The sequence below is a fragment of the Aphis gossypii genome, chromosome X (assembly GCF_020184175.1).
Source record: "Aphis gossypii isolate Hap1 chromosome X, ASM2018417v2, whole genome shotgun sequence".
NCBI classification, from domain to species: domain Eukaryota; kingdom Metazoa; phylum Arthropoda; class Insecta; order Hemiptera; family Aphididae; genus Aphis; species Aphis gossypii.
Genome location: NC_065533.1, coordinates 12,158,823 through 12,170,990, shown reverse-complemented (window position 1 = coordinate 12,170,990; position 12,168 = coordinate 12,158,823). Strand labels below are relative to the sequence as shown.

Here is a 12,168-nt window from a genome sequence, read left to right as displayed (position 1 = left end):
GGTAAGTTTATAAATACATCATCGCCGTGCGAGCCGACGGACGTACATCATTTCGGCCATGACATTATTATTCCTATTACCTATACCTGTATATTATATTGTGTTTAATACGGCATTTCCGAAACGCATTTTATGGGGGGGGGGGGGGAATAAAATAAAACATCGGAAAATTATTCGCATTATTCATGTGCTGCGCGTGATATATGGCGCTCGTGTTATTATTGCCGGAACCGTGTTCGTCGCGTATAATAATATGCACATCGAGTTCTCTCGTTATTATTTGTTCGGCACGCAACGATTGATAAGCTATACATATTGTAGACGGTACTTATGCATGCTCGCGCCTTTGTGGATTAGTTTTTCGTGTACTGAAGACGCGAGCGAGACGCGCGAACCGTGGCGGAGCGGGCCACTGGGGATGGCGACTCCGCAGCCAAAGACGCGTCGTTATATATCATATTATAATGTTTCCGGAGGTATGTTATAATTCAATATAATAATATGTTAGTAGAACACGATGTATTCATATACATATATATATATATATTATATACCACGGTAAAAGCCGGCATAACGTCAAAATCGATATGTCTTACAGAATTATAGCTGAAGTATAAGACTTGGCGACGTGTATAGGTGTACGTATTATTAATATTATTGTACGGGTAATAAAACAGCTGCAGTGCGACTTGAATTTCTTTGGGCTTTCCGAAATTTTTCTGGAAAACTTAGAAAACATCAAAATTGCCTTTTTCAATCGTAACAATAATAACAATAACAATAATAATAATACATCTACCATCCGAGCAGTCTGGATTTCTATATAATATTATAATAATGTATATAATATATATAGTGTATAGATATTTTACGCCGAACTTTTAGAGCACTTTTTTCGCATGAAAACATGTTGATAAACGAAAGCAACTAAAAAAAAATTCAAAAGTTATAAAATTAAAACCAATACTTTCATTGTAAATAAGTTAAAATAGCGTACAAAAAATACATTTGTTTATATTTTGGTATGAGAAAAAAGTCATTAATAATGAAAAAATATTAATACAAACCATCTTTAACCGTTTTATAAAAAACATAATAAAACATCTAATAAATAAATCGTTAAACTAAAAACTGTACTCGGAAATCAATGAATGATATAAAAAAAAAAGTACCTGCTATTTAGGTTTGCATGAATAATTGTGTAATATGGTATCATTGTATATAATAATAAAAATAAAAAATAAGTTTGTGTACTCTGTTAATTATTCGTTTTAAAAACAGTATTGTCTATAATATTATGGTAAATATTTTTTAAATATTTATTTTACTTGAAAATCCATTATTTGATAATTTATAAAAGGAGTATACTTAATTAAAATTGAATTGTCTTTTTTAAATCATATTTTAGTAACTCCCTTGAATTATTTTAAATTCTATAAATAATAATGTTCAAACTTTTATAAAATCCATAAAAAAAAATGTGTAAACTATTTTGTAGTTAGAAATTCATAAAACACTTAAGATTCAAACATGTAATATAGAATTCTACATACTATACTATTTTTTCATAAAAGTTAAACGAAACTTTAGCGTAAGCCCACATCCATTTTTTTTTTTTTTGAGTAACTAAAATTCAAATTTTGACGAAATGAGATATCATAATATGGCATATTATTTAATTGTGATTTATTATCTAACGATTTTTGTTATTATTAAAAAAAAATACTAATCTTAGGAATTCAAAACAATTCATTATTACTTAAATAATCATTTTTTATAAATCTCATATTCAATTTTTTCAAATTTTCTAAGCGCTGATAAGAAAATCAAGGTTTATTCAAAATGCTTAAAAATGTTTACAATTCTTAATTGTTGTTAATAAATTTAAAAATATTAAAAATATATCTTTTTACCTATTATTTATTTTTTTATAAGCTTTTGTACCTTATACAGTATATTATATTGTATTTTAACAACATTTATCTAAACATTCTAAACAACGAACATTTAAAAAAAATATACAAATATCACAAAAAATATATATATATACCTAGCTAACGTTCAACAGTTAAATACAAGGTTCCTTGTAAATTATTCTTACAAAAACCAAAAAATCTATATGAATACATAATTTGCACAATTTTTTTTATAGACAATTCAAGTTTAAATTTTGACAAAATTAATATCCATAGAGACTTGAACATTTTCACTACTATACGTACATTGTACATAGTTATTTATCAAAGTATTAAAATTAATTGTTATCTTTTATTATACATGAAGTATGAACCCATTCACACTGTTCTACGTATAGTTGATAGTGACTTAAAATCTAATTATGGCTAGTCATAATACTGTATCATATACGATTTTTTTTCTGCAAAAGTTAGTTATAAAAAAAAACTGTTATACCAATTTAAATATATAAGTATTATAATGAAATATCCTATGATATTATTTAGGTTGATGTTAATAATTATTGATATATTAGCTTAGATCGTATTTTATATTATGCAATGTTTTATCATTGAATTAAAATTTAACACATACATTAATACTGTGGTCGAATGATGAGGTGCACTCAAAATTTACCATATAGCAGGGTGACTTCTCCGGAGTATTTTACTATCTATTATTATTAAAGTAACTTTCGAAATTTCGACCAGTGCAGGTTAATGCTATGCAATTGTTAAACTTTTATTTTTACTTTTATTATTATTTATCTAATAAAATACTACTGATACTAGCAATATAATATAGTATTTATACTCTATTGTGAATGTTGCGGTTTATATAAATGTAGCTATTACATATTATAGTACCTACCTATTTACATTGAAAATGACCAAAACCTAGAAGATAAAATCTTTATTAAAACCAGCAATAATGGTTTCTTTTTGTCATATTTTGTATAGGTAAATATAATTTTACAATGAACCTTCTGTGAATCAAGTGGGGTAACGTAGTTTTCGTTCTTCTTTAGCTAAAATTTGCATTCCCTCTAGTTTTATTCCAGAAATTGAGGAGATGTTTTAAATATATATTATAAATAAATATACCTACAAATAAAGCAAAAATATAATGTATGATGTGTATAATATAAATGATAAAAGTAATATTATTTCAATTTATATGAAACTATATTTTATATTATAATGATTATAATCAGTTTCGTATAATCGCTGTGATGATATCCTGTCGGTGATGTATATTATCATTTTTTTTTTTTAACGAGACAGTACTATGAATTATCAATTTTAGAGAAACATTTCATAATATCATGAAATTGATTAATCGTTTATTATGACCAATATGATTGATAAATCTTATCAGCTATTTAAATTCATAGTTTATAAATTTGATGAATATTTTGTTATCGTATAAAAATATATAATTAATAAGCATGGACCACATTATATATTAAATGTTATTATATCAATATTAGTAAATATGTATTTTTTGTAAAAATTTAAAATGTTCATAACAAATCAATTAGAAATATTTTAGTTTTTAGTGATTAATTAAACACTTTCAAGGTATAAATATTGATTAGGATTTTGAAAGAATATTTTTAGTAAAAATATTATAATTAGGTACTGTATAATTATTATAATTTTGATGAAAAGCAGTTTGTGTCAGTTTAATATCTACTTCTAGTGAATTATCCTTTCGACTTATTAGTTGTTGTATAAATAGCAGAGATTGTAAATACCTCGTTCATTTTAAAATGTATAGGTATTTAAAAAAAGAAGAAAGTATTTATGATTCAAATATGGTATAATAAATATAATGCATTAAAAAAAATAATGGTCTGGGACGCTTATAATTTTTATTATCTATATATTCTATATAATCCCCTCAGCGATTTTTTCCCACTTTAACTTCTACGTCTATACAGATTAAAAATTTGATATTGCGCAGCTCTGTACACGAAAGTGCTTATTTTTTTATCTGTAGTTTTTTAGAGTATTGTGAGAATTAAATTAATTCAAGAATTATTTAACGAAGAGACTAACTGATTTTTTTATAAGAATTATGTTATTTATGAGACCTAACATTTTTATTGATTATTTATTTTAGAGTTTTTCATTGTTTCTCAGTTTTATGCAAAACGAATATACATATTTTTATTTTTATTTTTTTGTTTTTTAATTATTTATCTAATTTGTTTGTTTCTAATCTATTTAAACATTTCGTTTTTTAAGCATTTAATCTAAAATTAAATTTACCACTAAACATAGATGCCAATAAATAACCTACATTTTTGTTTTGTTTAAAGGCTTTTGATATTAACAATGGTATATTTTAGATTTGAAATCTGAAAGTTTAAAATAAAAGGTAAATTATTATATTATAATGCTAGTCTATATCGTAAAACTTTACGATAATCATAAGACATAAATTCTGTAAGTATAAATTATGAAAAGATTGGTAAATTCAATTCAGGAGTCCTACAATCACCACTACAAAAAGCATTTAATATTCACATTATTTTATACGTGATAGTTCAAGTTTGTAATTGTCAAAAACAATTCATAAAAAATATGAAAGTATATTATATTCATTATTCGTTTATTTACCTATACGTTACCTAGTTACTCAGTCCATTATCAACAAAAAAATCATTTTATAAATCATTAATGATAATAATTAGGTATTTAAAAACAAAAAGTCTAAAATAAAAGTATACATTCAAAGAGGTGAATGTAAGTTTTTACACGAGACCTAGCAGGTAAACAAAATACATATGTTAGTTCCTACACAGTAAAAAGCAGGAACATGTGTGAGTTCCTACACTAGGTACATTTATTACAAGTTATCAATCTAAAATCATTTATATCATATAATACTGTCATACATTTTAAACCTTTATTCTATATAATACATAATTTATAAACTATCTATCTAATTCATTAAATTTAATAATTTTAAAAATAATAATAATTTATAATTGTAAAAAAAAATAATATTAATAATATTTATTAGGTAAATTATTAAATATTATATAAAATGCATTACTTATATTTTTTTTTACATTTATGAATTATTATTTTTTAAATTATTAAATTTAATTAATTAGATAGATAGCTTATAAATTATTTACTGTAGGTATGGAATAAAGGGTTAAAATGTATGTAAGTATCATATGATATAACTGATATAAGATATTAATATTGATAACTTATGATATACATAGTGTAGGAACTAACATACGTACCTTTTTTTTTTGTGTGTAGGAACTTGCGATACCCCATTCAAAGTATGGTACAAACATTTGATTGATTTTATAATTAATTTTGCTGGCATTTGGTATTTATGACTATACTCACAGTTTATAATTCTTATTTATTTTTTTTTTAACAAAACAAAGATACCTATTAAACACACATTTATCAATGTCTTTTTAAATAAATATCAAACAATTGGTGTTGAGAATTCGACATTATAATATGTTACCTACAGTCGATTTTAATTTCTAAAAATATTTTCAAGTTTTTTGTAGGTCAGTAAATCTTCATTAATAATGTAAAGATTTTTATATACAGTTTAATAAAATACACTATACAGTGCCACAGTGGAACCTCTATTTATCGATCTTAAAAAAAATACGTATTGAACAGAAGATTCGTTGAAAATAAATAATATTTTTTCACTTAAAACGTTTATTTTTAGGGTACGAAATATATATAAACAATAATATAATGTATAGTATTGTTAAATTAGTTTTTTTTTAATACATTTAAATTATAATAAGTATGTAAATTATACATTTTTTTTATTCTTTGTTTTCAAAAACTTTCTGATAACTTGTGTCTTGTTGAACTACTTTTGTACTTTTGTTCTACTCTGATTATAAAAATGCTCATACTTATTTAAATAAATGTCTGATTTATGAATATGTACTTCATAAATATGTAACAGTACAATAATTTTCAAATTTTCCGTAGAAAAAAAACACAAAATGAATTCGTTAAATGAAAATGTTTTTGTATGAAAATGTTTTGGTTCCTTTCATACCTACCTTCAGAGAATTAATATAAGTTTTGTTTTAGTTGTAATCCAATACAAATTACTAAACTTATTAATAATTATTTTATGTTTATTTATTAATATATTCATTAACTCGGTATGCTCACCAGAGTATAATAAATTATCAGTTATAGATAATTATATAACATTATAAATGCGTATGATATTTTTAATATAATTAAGTAGTAGCTGACCGTAGCATACGTACAATTAACTATACATAGTAAAAAATTTAAAATGAAGGTCGATAATCTACCAAATGCGTCATACCAACAAATTATAAATAACGATTTACAATCATTATAGTTTTTTTTTTTTTTTTACTTCATTGTAGTTTTAAAATTGTATTAGCACGAATTTCTTCCATAATAATTATAATTTAATAAATCGTTATATTTTGTTTATTTCTGATGTTGCGATCATACACTGCGGTCAAGTACCGTAATATTTCTGAAAACGCTTAAAATATCGGCATTACCTTTTTACTTATATTTGTATTGAAAAATTAAAAAAATCCAATAAGAAAAAAAACGTTTAAAATGAATCTTTTTCTGTCTAAAATAATCTATATATGTAATATAATAGTTATTATAGTTTTAACATAATAATATTGTAGTCATCACGCGGTATACCGATACGCCAATATGCCATCGTGTTCATGACATTCATAATACACATTGATATCTATGATGTCGGATCCCATCTATTGTTTCAAATCCGAGTAGCTGACATACAAAGATATTACGTGTCCAAATATGAGACCATTATCGAGTTCGAATATTGTCATATTTAATTATGACGTTTTACGTCGATTGGGAGCCGGATGTTTGAAATTCAAAATTTGATACATTTTAATGGAATTATTGAAGATAATATTATGTCAATATGAATTTTGCATAAAGTCACACTGTACAAATGAATCCGTGCAGGGTTTGGGAAATCCAGCAAGTGATTAAATCCAAAATTAATATTATACCATTATTATGCGACTAGAACCCGAGTAAATCCGTTGTATGTGGTTCTTGCCCATGGCGGTATGATATTGTGAAATGTATAGTAGTTATAGCTTATAAGAACTAAAATTTTAATAATTGTATTTGCCTACTGTTATTTGTTTTAATGATTTATTTTTATTGACTTATTGTCTTTTTTTAGTTGACACCCAAATGTCTTGTTTACTCGAATATGTATTTGTTTTTATTTATTTATAAAAAACTTATTAATATATAAGGGTGGCTGAAGTTCAGTTATCTATAAGTTGTATATGACCTGCGGAGAGGATAGTTGATATCAGATATACTCAGTGAATTATAAATTCACGATTTTGAGGAATGTAAGCACGTCTTACCGATAAGTAAGACAAATAAAAGTGAGCAAGCAGATAATCATTCTGTTGTACAGTTCAAGTACAAATTACTGTAACCCATTATCGCGAGTAACTGCAATAACAATATATAGATGCGCAACCATCGGATTCTTATATAAACATAAGAGTCTCTTGCCGTTTTCTGCTTGAGTTGTTACTGATTGAGAAACTATTAAACTATTAAAATTAATTTTTCATTTTTATTTTGAACTTTGGTAAGTAAAGTCTACCAAGTCATCAATTTGATTTTATCTCCTTGCGCATTGAAATGCATCAAAGTCACAAACTTGTTGATTTCATATCTTTTTTTTTCGTGAAAATAAAGTATATTAAACTTATGCTTTCATGGATATGTCACAGGCATTTTATAGAATTTAATACGAAGGACTTTTATTCAAACTAAAAAACGATTTTCTCGTAGAGCCTTTATTATTATATAGGTATCTACCGTATTTTTAGTTTACGCTGTAGAATAGCATTTAGTTTAAAGGTTGTTGATGCAAATAAGCTAAGACGTAAATTTCGTGTATTATGAATGTTATGATAATAAAAATAAGTTACGATTTTTTAGTTTAAAAATCATAATTCACCTTTTTAATGTTTTAAAAATATATACAATTATGAAATAGTTAAAGCTTAATAAATTACTCGAGTAAAGTATTTAATTATTATGGGTGAACGTATTTTTATTTTCATTGCTAAATTAATTTTATTATTATTTTCTTTGTTTTATTTCTTGCTTATATGTTTAAAAACATTAAATTAGTTAAAATTGTATTTTATTTTTATGCAAATTTTTTATCGAAATTTATTAACGATTAATAATTACTCAGCCATTCTGTATTTTATATTAGGTAGTCTTTAAATACTATACTTAGGTAGAACTTTGAACGTTATATTACTTTTAACAAGTTAATCGTACTTGGTCGTTATTTCATTATGAAATTTATAAATGTCACATCAAATGCACACTACAGCCTAAATCGACGGATTAATAAAAAAAAAATCTGAAAGAGAATTTAAAAGCAACAAGATACGATTTTAACGTCCTAATAGTAGAAGCAGCTGTCATAGCCAAAAGTGTAAAGTTATGTCATTTTCCAGTTAAAAAAAAAAAATGTCATAAAGTTTTATAATGTAATTTTGATGAACTGTAGTTCAAATTGACGTTTAATGTGTCCCAAAAGTTTATATTTCACAACACTATTTTTTAACATACTTTGACGGTTGGACGTCTAAATAAATTAAATTAACTAATATTAGGTTTTCAAAGGTTTTCAGGAATCAGTGATGACTCGTCACTGATGAGTATTACGCTGTTGTACGGCTATCTTTTCAACATAATAAAATATAACTTTTTTTGAGTACTTAACTTTTGGAAGTAAAAGCTTCAAAATGTGTATTAAAATCACTTAAAATATAAAATACAGTATTTGAGAAGTTAAATTAATCGTTTAAAGAGGATATAAATTTAAGGAAATCAACAAATAACTTTTAACTTTTAATTATTATTTCCATAATAAATGTTTATATCTATGAGAAAAGTAAAAAAAGAATTTTGAAAATTATTTTTTCGCTTCGTGACATTAAATATAATTTAAAATGTAAATAAACCAATAACGGGTATTATTGAAATATTAATATTAAAATATACCTTTGTTGTCTTTATATAATATATTATATGCGTAGCTTAAACGGGGTCAAGTAGGGTAAAAAACTCATTATAAAACGGTCATTATATCGGAAATGGTATGTATAGTTATACTTACCATTGAACGGGTACCTCTACTGGATTGATTGAATGTTTAGCAATAAGTCAATCATGTCAATCACTTAAAAAAAACATCTTCATTTTACACATTATCAATATGAATATTACTAAAATATCACAGATAATTAGTAGCTAAATAACAATGGGTTTTGACTTGAAGGTATGGTTTTTTTTTTTTTTTTTTGGTAAGAAATAGTTAACCTTCCATAAATGTATATATGCATATAGTAACAGTATAATGTATACTATACAGTATAGTCCATTTTATATAAATATTTCATCGTTTATGTATATTGCTATACGTAATATTGTTTTCTATTAGATTCCTACAGTAGGTTGAAATAATTGTTGCCAAAAACAAATCGCATAATATATTAAATAATAATGATTGTTATAATGCGACTAGTCGTAATTAACTTATAAATCAATACTGTCGTATCGTAGAACAATGGAAATCCGTTCGTTATAAATAGTTGAACAATAATCAAAATATTTTCAAACTTTCATTATATATTGTGAATAATAATATACCTAGAGGTAAAAAGTTTCAAGTTTCAAGTCCCAGCGAATAATATTTTTTTAATTTGCAACAAAAAAATCGTCTATTAAAAAAAAAAAAAATGTGATGCATATTTTCAATATTGTTATAGGTTATATTGCTTTAAAAACAACTTACGAGGAACTATAAATTAAACGTTCAAGATTTTTTTAATTAACTTGAAAATAAATTGCATAACACAATATTCAAATATTTAAGAAGTAAAATTCTACCTATCATAATATTATCTGTACAATAATAATATTAATATTTTATGAACATTTCTACAGTTATCGGTTTTAATACAAATATAAAAAAATAAAACCGAGTTGCTTGACCATTAGTTTTGATTTTTGAATATACAATTCCTATTTTCTTACGTTTAAAATTCTGAGTGGGGTGGTGAGTAGTTATATTGATTTTATTTTAATGATGTGTGTGTATGTATTCACGATAAGTAGTGAAAAATAGATTTTGATTTTCAACTTAAAGGATGTTTTCTGATAAAAATAAATGGATTTAATTTGTTGATTAAAGAAGTCAAAATTATAAATTCCCAGTATTTCAAAAAATTAAAGGAAAAATAGTAACTTAAACGCGAAATCAGTACATATTAATTGATAAAATCGATTTCGTTTTATTTTTATTTTTTTGTGTAATATACACACAAATAACTGTATATAATTTAAATTTTCACAAAAAGTATTTCGTACATATAGTATAATTTTCCAAATACTTTAACTTTTTTTTAAGCTATTTATAGATATTTTAAGTCGTCCATTTCTTTTTTATATAAATTTCGATAAAATAATTTTAAATTAGTCAAAATTTTAAGAATTTAGATGGTGTAAAAATGTAGTACAAGGTTCTTCTTAAATTGTTCATTAAATAAAAATAAGTAAAAATTGTTGTGACTGTGTAATAATGATTTTTTATAAACTTTCAACTTTCAAATTTAAAACTTTGATAAAATTCATAAATCTTGAAAATTAAAATGATAATAATAAATGATTTTCAGAAGACGTAATACAAATCTTACTGAATAACATCGTAAATGTTAAAGATAAATAATTATTGTACAATAACTAGAAATTATTTAATTAGATTTAATTTAACTAATTCTTCATCGATGTAATGTCAATAAGGTAAATTCGACTAATAAAATTAAATTGTATTAAAAGTGGCAAATTGGAAGAAAAAACGGCCCGGTAAAATCGCAGCTCAAGCTGCCCAGATTTAATTATAATCATAGAGTGGTATTTTTAATTTAATATTAAATTGTTTACCTAAAATGCTCATCATATTATATTTCATTTTTATTTCTTATTTTAAGCTAGATATTCTAATTTTTAAATCAAAGGAGAGATAAAATTATATCTAAAACATAGAGATTGTAAATATTGTAGTGTCATATTCGTAAAATCACTGATTTTATATAAATAAGTCGAAATAAACATTTTATGAAGAGAAATTAATTCGTGTATATATTTTTATGAGAAAACATTTAAAAAAAATCATGATTGTTTTAATGTAGTCCGAGTTTTACAAAAACTTTTGGAATTTTGCTTTCAGTTTTTTTTTTTTGTTTGTTTGTTTAATGATATAGTGTTACGCGGTAGGTAACTATTATTAAAACGTCGCCTATCTCTTATACACGCGGTGTGTCAGTGATAGATTGATAACGTGGAAACGGGCATCGCCCGATAGATTAATACCAAAGAGAATTTACGTATGTTAATCACAGATGATGACAATCTGCAGTTATGCCGAGTAAAAGTTATAACGTTTATTGAAATAAAACGTTAATATAATGTTATATACTTTTACTTTACCCCGATAAAGCGATGAAACGAGACTGCTTCGATACTCGAATAATATGTAGTATAAGCTGGTAGACGACTTTATGATTATACAGAACGAATTTAAGACGACACATATGTCTAGTCGTCTATACATATATAAATATTTTAATGGTGTGAAATACCATTACAATAGCACGTCATGTCACATTCGAATACGTACTGTGGTCCAACGGGAATTTTCACGGTTTTTCCGCGGCCTGGTCCGCCACTAATCACGGAACACGATTATAATATGTATTTTTTTTCCGAATTTACTTAATTATATAATATTATAATACCAAACCATCACGTTAGTGTTATTATAAACTTTTACTATAGTATATCACTATAATATGTATACATAAATAAATATATAGTATCTATCGTATATATTATTATATAGTTGTTTAATATCGATTAGTTTTGATTGGCGTGGTTCAAAAAGTCAAAGGTTTTTCAGTAGCTGGTAAATAAATAATAGATAATATTCTTGTCTTTCTCGTTTTCTACACTCCATTTAATAATAAAATAGTGAAATAGATTACTATAGTTTATAATAGACTTAAACACTTTTGTCATTAACTTGCAGTTGTCAACTGCTGCTTCTGATTCGTCCATATCT

General features: G+C 24.5%; 1 protein-coding gene across 1 annotated transcript in view; it reads left to right on the top strand.

The window, feature by feature from the left end:
- The first annotated feature begins 451 nt into the window (after positions 1 to 451).
- The window catches only part of LOC114119012 (cytokine receptor-like), a 114,901-nt gene continuing 103,184 nt past the window's right edge, over positions 452 to 12,168 (top strand). Inside the window, exon 1 of the mRNA XM_050208139.1 lies at positions 452 to 476. The gene's annotated coding sequence lies outside the window, so the exon portion shown is untranslated. The remainder of the gene's footprint in view (positions 477 to 12,168) is intronic.